The 9,195-nt window shown below is 41.5% G+C and overlaps 1 long non-coding RNA gene across 1 annotated transcript; it reads right to left on the minus strand.

Moving 5' to 3' along the window:
- Positions 1-5,162: 5,162 nt before the first annotated feature.
- Positions 5,163-8,569, minus strand: LOC139551712 (uncharacterized). The gene is made up of 2 exons (XR_011670305.1): positions 8,461-8,569; positions 5,163-5,712 (listed from the first exon to the last, which is right to left on the minus strand). It is a non-coding gene; the product is annotated as an uncharacterized lncRNA (long non-coding RNA).
- Positions 8,570-9,195: the final 626 nt, after the last annotated feature.

Genomic DNA, 9,195 nt, shown 5'->3' on the forward strand with positions numbered 1-9,195 from the left:
GCTCTTCTGTACAAAAATGATAAAAGTGGATGAAATGAAATGAAATGAAATGAAATGAAACCTCACCGTAGAGCTTTTTCATTGGGGCACCAGGGGAGTGAGCCAAACTATACCAGGGTTGTATTCACTAGGCATCAAATGAAATAAAACTGACTGCAACAGGGAATATAACTACTTGAACTTCTACAATAAGAAACACTTGTTTTCCAATGCAAAACATTTTGCTACGGTGTGCACTAATGAATACAACCCAGTAGAAGAATAAAAACTGAATGTCACTGGTATTTGGCCACAGGGCTGTGCGTTAAACATTGTCCTTTTTTATTTGTGTGTGTTCGTGTGTCTGTGTGTGTGTATACTTTCGTCTGCTATACCACTGCATTGCCTCAGTGGTAAGGCATACTGTAGAAAGGGCTAAGAGATTATCCTTTGCAGTGGCAATTTGAGCAGGTAAATCTTGGTGGGGCAAATGCCAGCAAAGCCACAATACATTAATTCAAATTAAATTATATTTGTTACATGTGCCGAATGTGAAATGAACAGAGAAATGCTTACTTACGTTTAAGAAAAAAAGTGTTAAGTAAAACATAGAAAATAAAAATAACAAATAATTAAACAGCAGCAGTAAAATAACAATAGCAATATGTACAAGTACTTCGAGTTAAAGTGACTATGCAAAGATAAGAAACAGAGAGTAGCTGCAACGTAAAAGAGGGGTCTGGGTTTAGCCCTTTGATTAGCTGTTCAGGAGTCTTATGGCTTGGGGGTAGAAGCTGTTAAGAAGCCTTTTGGACCTAGACTTGGCGCTCCGGTACCGCTTGCCATGCGGTAGTAGAGAGTAGAGACGAGGGTGGCTGGAGTCTTTGACAATTTGTAGGGCCTTCCTCTGACACTGCCTGGCATAGAAGTCCTGGATGGCAGGAAGCTTGGCCCCAGTGATGTACTGGGCTGTACGCACTACCCTCTGTAGTGCCTTGCGGTCGGAGGCTGCGCAGTTGCCATACCAGGCAGTGATGCCACTAGTCAGGATACTCTCGATCGGGCAGCTGTAGAACCTTTTGAGGATCTGAGGACCCAAGCCAAATATTTTCAGTCTCCTGGGGGGGAATAGGTTTTGCCATGCCCTCTTCACAACTGTCTTAGTGTGTTTGAACCATGATAGTTTGTTGGTGACGTGGACACCAAGGAACTTGAAGCTCTCAACCTGCTCCACTACAGCCCTGTCAATGAAAATGTGGGTGTGCTCGGTCCTCCTTTTCCTGTAGTCCACAATCATCTCCTTTGTCTAGATCACGTTGAAGGAGAGGTTGTTGTCCTGGCACCACACAGCTAGGTCTCTGACCTCCTCATCTTGCAGCAATTACAGCTGCAAGTCTCTTGGGGTATGTCTCTATAAGCTGGGCACATCTAGCCACTGGGATGTTTGCCCACTCTTCAAGGCAAAACTGCTCCAGCTCCTTTAAGTTGGATGGGTTCCGCTGGTGTACAGCAATCTTTAAGTCATAACACAGATTCTCAATTGGATTGAGGTCTGGGCTTTGACTAGGCCATTCCAAGACATTTAAATGTTTCCCCTTAAACCACTCGAGTGTTGCTTAGCAGTATGCTTAGGGTCATTTTCCTGCTGGAAGGTAAACCTCTGTCCCAGTCTAAAATCTCTGGAAGACTGAAACAGGTTTCCCTCATGAATTTCCCTGTATTTAGCATCATATATCATTCTTTCAATTATGACCAGTTTCCCAGTCCCTGCCGATGAAAAACATCCCCCACAGCATGATGCTGCCACCACCATGCTTCACTGTGGGGATGGTGTTTTCCGTGTGATGAGGTGTTGAGAGGTGTTGCGCCAGACATAGTGTTTTCCTTGATGTCCTAAAAGCTAAATTTTAGTCTCATCTGACCAGAGTACCTTCTTCCATATGTTTGGGGAGTCTCCCACAAGCCTTTTGGCGAGCACCAAACATGTTTGCTTATTTTTTTCTGGCCACTCTTCCGTAAACCCCAGCTCTGTGGAGTGTACGGCTTAAAGTGGTCCTATGAACAGATACTCCAAAGTCCACTGTGGAGCTTTGCAGCTCCTTCAGTGTTATCTTTGGTCTCTTTGTTGCCTCTCTGATTAATGCTCTCCATGCCTGGTCCATGAGCTTTGGTGGGCTGCCCTCTCTTGACAGGTTTGTTTTGGTGCCATATTCTTTCATTTTTTAAATAATGGATTTAAATGGTGCTCTGTGGGATGTTCAAAGTTTTTGATATTTTTTTATAACCCAACCCTGATCTGTACTTCTCCACAACTTTGTCCCTGACCTGTTTGGAGAGCTCCTTGGTCTTCATGGTGCCGCTTGCTTGGTGGTGCCCCTTGCTTAGTGGTGTTGCAGACTCTGGGGCCTTTCAGAACAGGTACAGTGGGGAGAACAAGTATTTGATACACTGCCGATTTTGCAGGTTTTCCTACTTACAAAGCATGTAGAGGTCTGTAATTTTTATCATAGGTACACTTCAACTGTGAGAGACGGAATCTAAAACAAAAATCCAGAAAATCACATTGTATGATTTTTAAATAATTAATTTGCATTTTATTGCATGACATAAGTATTTGATCACCTACCAACCAGTAAGAATTCCGGCTCTCACAGACCTGTTAGTTTTTCTTTAAGAAGCCCTCCTGTTCTCCACTCATTACCTGTATTAACTGCACCTGTTTGAACTCGTTACCTGTATAAAAGACACCTGTCCACACACTCAATCAAACAGATTCCAACCTCTCCACAATGGCCAAGACCAGAGAGCTGTGTAAGGACATCAGGGATAAAATTGTAGACCTGCACAAGGCTGGGATGGGCTACAGGACAATAGGCAAGCAGCTTGGTGAGAAGGAAACAACTGTTGGCACAATTATTAGAAAATGGAAGAAGTTCAAGATGACGGTCAATCACCCTCGGTCTGGGGCTCCATGCAAGATTTCACCTCGTGGGGCATCAATGATCATGAGGAAGGTGAGGGATCAGCCCAGAACTACACGGCAGGACCTGGTCAATGACCTGAAGAGAGCTGGGACCACAGTCTCAAAGAAAACCATTAGTAACACACTACGCCGTCATGGATTAAAATCCTGCAGCGCACGCAAGGTCCCCCTGCTTAAGCCAGTGCATGTCCAGGCCTGTCTGAAGTTTGCCAATGACCATCTGGATGATCCAGAGGAGGAATGGGAGAAGGTCATGTGGTCTGATGAGACAAAAATAGAGCTTTTTGGTCTAACTCCACTCGCCATGTTTGGAGGAAGAAGAAGTATGAGTACAACCCCAAGAACACCATCCCAACCGTGAAGCATGGAGGTGGAAACATCATTCTTTGGGGATGCTTTTCTGCAAAGGGGACAGGACGACTGCACCGTATTGAGGGGAGGATGGATGGGGCCATGTATCGCGAGATCTTGGCCAACAACCTCCTTCCCTCAGTAAGAGCATTGAAGATGGGTCGTGGCTGGGTCTTCCAGCATGACAACGACACGAAGCACACAGCCATGGCAACTAAGGAGTGGCTCCGTAAGAAGCATCTCAAGGTCCTGGAGTGGCCTAGCCAGTCTCCAGACCTGAACCCAATAGAAAATCTTTGGAGGGAGCTGAAAGTCCGTATTGCCCAGCGACAGCCCCGAAACCTGAAGGATCTGGAGAAGATCTGTAGGGAGGAGTGGGCCAAAATCCCTGCTGCAGTGTGTGCAAACCTAGTCAAGAACTACAGGAAACGTATGATCTCTGTAATTGCAAACAAAGGTTTCTATACCAAATATTAAGTTCTGCTTTTCTGATGTATCAAATACTTATGTCATGCAATAAAATGCAAATTAATTATTTAAAAATCATACAATGTGATTTTCTGGATTTTTGTTTTAGATTCCGTCTCTCACAGTTGAAGTGTACCTATGATAAAAATTACAGACCTCTACATGCTTTGTAAGTAGGAAAACCTGCAAAATCGGCAGTGTATCAAATACTTGTTCTCCCCACTGTATATATATACTGAGATCATGTGACAGATCATGTGACACTTAAATAAAGTCCACCTGTGTGCAATCTAACGAATTAAATAAAGGTAATTAAAGGTAATTGGTTGCACTAGATCTTATTTAGGGTCTTCATAGTAAAGGGGGTGATTACATATGCACGCACCACTTTTCTCAAATTTTTTTTTTGAAACAAGTAAATTTTTTTCATTTCACTTCACCAATTTGGACTATTTTGTGTATGTCCATTACATGAAATCCAAATAAAAATCAATTTAAATTACAGGTTGTAATGCAACAAAATAGGAAAAACGTCAAGGGGGATGAATACTTTTGCAAGGCACTGTACTAGCTCATGCACCCTTGGACAGTTCTCATCGCTTTTTTTGTTGTTTCATAACCCATGGCCAAGACACTGATGTGTATGTGTCAGCCTTTCCACACTGATCATGTCATTAACTTGAAGTGTTTGCAAATTCATTGCTTATTTTTTTTAATTTTGACGCTTTTGCTTCTCTCCTTCCAAAAATGGTGCTGCTACAGCAATGTTTCGCGAGAATCACATTGGCCAACCTGAATACCTCCTTTTTTTCTTTCAATACCAAGTAGACAGGTTTTTTTATTAAGACATCACTAGACATATATTTTTTCTAAAGAAACATAAAGTAACATTAAAGTAAAAACAAAAATGAGAAATAAAAATCACGACACATGAATTGCCAGTGACAACAGTTTCAAAAGTTAAAGTACCTAAAATTAATAAATCAGGAGTTACAATTATATAATCCTATGATAGAGTTAAGAATATATATATTTTTTGTTATTAACTAATTCTATAGATTTGATTAACTTATATAATATTGGATTTCAGGTAACAATATATTGCATTTGGTAACAGATTTCAAATATTTGGTTTTGTGTATGTAAAATTTACTAGAGAGAATGAAGACATTGACTAATTCAGTCGCTTTAATTTGAATAATAAATATGACATCTTTCATTGTAAATACATGGGTCTTATTAATGAAATTAAAACATTTAATTACTTTACTCGTTCCAAAATAACTTCAGAGTCACACTCGTAAAAATTGTGTATAATACTTTCCCCCGGAAAAGGCATATGTCCTCCAAATCCATGAATTTAGACACGTTATTGCAAGGGTATATTTTGTGCAAGATTTTAAAGTGAATTTATTTTTACTTTATTTGATATGCAAAATATGTGAGGGAGCAACCAATCTTTTTCTATTCAAATTCAGTAATATTTGCATTCCAGAATAATTTCCCTCTACGAGAGATCTTATCCATCAGGGGGCAACCTTCTAAGATACATTGTGCATCCATCTTGACATGTTCTCCAAAACACAAATTAGAGTTAATTAAATGATTAAGTTCTGAAGGTATTGCTCTGCATATAGAATAAAATTCTTTATAAAGTATTGGGAAGTTATATGTGCTATATGTGCAGCACCTCCTTGATGGTGGCAACGATGGTGCCTCTCCTCCGCTGTCCTAAGGCATATGCTATGCAGCATCACTCTACGCTGCTTTGCCCGGAGCAGACTGTCCCCCAAGCTGTTGGACACCTGGGACCAGACTGTATGCTTGCTGGAGAATATCCACGTACTCCAGTCTTGGGGGGAATTGAGGTGACTTGTTCCTTCCATTGTCGGCGTTGATCTGCTGTTTTATTCTCTCCGATGTTTGTCCATCTGCAAAACAATTTTAAGAAATGGTAATGACCAGGCCACAATAAAAAGAGTGCTCCAGGACCAGCCTATGGATTGTGGCCAGCAGACAGTGAGTCTTCTTAGTCTGCAGAACTTCCAAAATTACTGCACAGTGTTGAAGAGACCAGCTTCTCTCCATGGCCTTCAACGTTTTCTCAAGGCTGAAACGTGAACGTTTATGTGAAAAGGTTTAAAACCTATATTGACTAGCCCCAATACAGTGGGACAAATATGATGGAGACAACATCCTAAAAAAGCAATTTACTTCTCATGCTGAGTAGTCAACTGTGCGTACCTATCATCGGTGATTGACGGGGACATCATGTCAGACCTAGAAACTATTAAACAAATATATAAGCGCAAATATATCAGTATGAAAGCATCTCAACATAACCAGTTAGGAAGGCAAAATCCTTTTGAGTGTAGATTTGAGTGTAGAATGGATTATACATCGTGAAGTATTGCACACAGGTCAGAAGACTTCATGTAGAATAGATTAAATCAGGGGAGGAGGGGAACTCATGTTTCTGGGATATGTAGTTGAACGGGTCAGGTGACAAGAGTATAAAGTAACAGGAAGTAGATATGCAGATCCAACATAATCAAGGGCCTAATTAAATCTATTGCAGAACAAAATAAACCACACTGACAGTTGTGCTGAGTTATACATGTGCAATGCTCACAAGTTAGAGAAAAATATCTTATGAACAATGTTAGGAATTTTTCTAAAATATCAAATTGTCAGTGAAACCACAGCAAAGATTTCATCATCAAATCAGTCGAATGTATTTTATAAAGCCCTTTTTACATCAGGAGTTGTTAGAAAGCATGACAAAGTGCTTTACAGATACCCTGCCTAAAACCCCAAAGAGCGAGCAACGCAGAGGCAGAAGCACAATACAAGCAGTTCATGGTGTGCATGCTTGTCATACTGATGGACAGGATAGATAATCAGAACAGGATAGAGCACACAAAAACACTTTCAAACGTTCATAGATTACCAACAGGGTCAGGTAAAGACCATAATGGATATAGAGGGTGAAACGTTCATAGATGACCAGCAGGGTCGGGTAAAGACCATAATGGATATAGAGGGTGAAACGTTCATAGATGACCAGCAGGGTCAGGTAAAGACCATAATGGATATAGAGGGTGAAACGTTCATAGATGACCAGCAGGGTCAGGTAAAGACCATAATGGATATAGAGGGTGAAACGTTCATAGATGACCAGCAGGGTCAGGTAAAGACCATAATGGATATAGAGGGTGAAACGTTCATAGATGACCAGCAGGGTCAGGTAAAGACCATAATGGATATAGAGGGTGAAACGTTCATAGATGACCAGCAGGGTCAGGTAAAGACCATAATGGATATAGAGGGTGAAACGTTCATAGATGACCAGCAGGGTCAGGTAAAGACCATAATGGCTATAGAGGGTGAAACGTTCATAGATGACCAGCAGGGTCAGGTAAAGACCATAATGGATATAGAGGGTGAAACGTTAATAGATGACCAGCAGGGTCGGGTAAAGACCATAATGGATATAGAGGGTGAAACGTTCATAGATGACCAGCAGGGTCAGGTAAAGACCATAATGGATATAGAGGGTGAAACGTTCATAGATGACCAGCAGGGTCAGGTAAAGACCATAATGGATATAGAGGGTGAAACGTTAATAGATGACCAGCAGGGTCGGGTAAAGACCATAATGGATATAGAGGGTGAAACGTTCATAGATGACCAGCAGGGTCAGGTAAAGACAATAATGGATATAGAGGGTGAAACGTTCATAGATGACCAGCAGGGTCAGGTAAAGACCATAATGGATATAGAGGGTGAAACGTTAATAGATGACCAGCAGGGTCGGGTAAAGACCATAATGGATATAGAGGGTGAAACGTTCATAGATGACCAGCAGGGTCAGGTAAAGACCATAATGGATATAGAGGGTGAAACGTTCATAGATGACCAGCAGGGTCGGGTAAAGACCATAATGGATATAGAGGGTGAAACGTTCATAGATGACCAGCAGGGTCAGGTAAAGACCATAATGGATATAGAGGGTGAAACGTTAATAGATGACCAGCAGGGTCGGGTAAAGACCATAATGGATATAGAGGGTGAAACGTTCATAGATGACCAGCAGGGTCAGGTAAAGACCATAATGGATATAGAGGGTGAAACGTTCATAGATGACCAGCAGGGTCGGGTAAAGACCATAATGGATATAGAGGGTGAAACGTTCATAGATGACCAGCAGGGTCAGGTAAAGACCATAATGGATATAGAGGGTGAAACGTTAATAGATGACCAGCAGGGTCGGGTAAAGACCATAATGGATATAGAGGGTGAAACGTTCATAGATGACCAGCAGGGCCAGTTAAAGACTATAATGGCTATAGAGGGTGAAAACATTTCAAGACGCTAGGGTCAGATGCCTTTCATTTTTAAGGAAGTCAAGGTTTATGGGTTGGGTGGGTTGTGGGGGCTAGTACCTTTCCGTTCACCTTCCCACCCATGGGCCAGATAACACTCAAACCTAGGACTGACAGTCTAGACTTGAGACTGAGTCTGATTCTCTCACATCGGCAAACCATTCCATAAAGAGGAGCTCTGTAGGGGAAAGCGTCCAGCTACTGAAGCCCTGCTTCCAATTCATCTGATTGAATTAGCAGAAAAGGATCATTACATATTAACAATAATTATGAGCAAAACACATGGGATCTAACCTGGAATGCTGTTTAGCAGCACCACCAACTCCTCTTTTGCCTCGTTTTCCTCCTTTAGGACCTTCTGCCGACAGAGTTGTATTGCAGGTACTATAACATATGAAGGTGAACATACATTTCATAGATTGTTTAAAATACATCAGAGTTATGTTTTTGCAAGATGATCCCGAAAACAAATCTTGAACAATGTGTCTTCTCAATACTTAACTGATTTCCAGTTTTACATATATACCCTGACCCTGGCGGCGTAGTAGAGGAGGGCATCGGTGAGGGTGTCATCTCTTTTGTGATCTTCTAAAGGTAGGACCATACCCTCTCCATCTGTTCTCCGTCAGCAAGCCCACTACCAGTCACACACCTGGTACCATCAGTGACCTGAAATGTAAAGTACAATCAGAAACCATAATGAGCATTACAATGGGTGGTGATGATTAATTAAGGGACTAGGACAAATTACAACTAGCTGTTTCTTAATACTGTTAGGATAACTGTCTGCAACTACAATGAATTGTTTTTTAACAGAATACATGATACCTGTAAATGAGGCTTCAGGCTGGCATGCAATGTCAAAGTGAAGAAATGTTGTGATGTTTGGTCCCTGCATTGCTTTCAGGTCCCCCAGCAGGAACACAGCATTTGCAAACCTGAAATGACAGTTCAACATCAGTCATCGTAGCCAATGTTATATAACTAAAATACATCAGCAACACATCTGAAGCATCCATCTATCCATCC

The sequence above is a fragment of the Salvelinus alpinus genome, chromosome 24 (assembly GCF_045679555.1).
Source record: "Salvelinus alpinus chromosome 24, SLU_Salpinus.1, whole genome shotgun sequence".
NCBI classification, from domain to species: domain Eukaryota; kingdom Metazoa; phylum Chordata; class Actinopteri; order Salmoniformes; family Salmonidae; genus Salvelinus; species Salvelinus alpinus.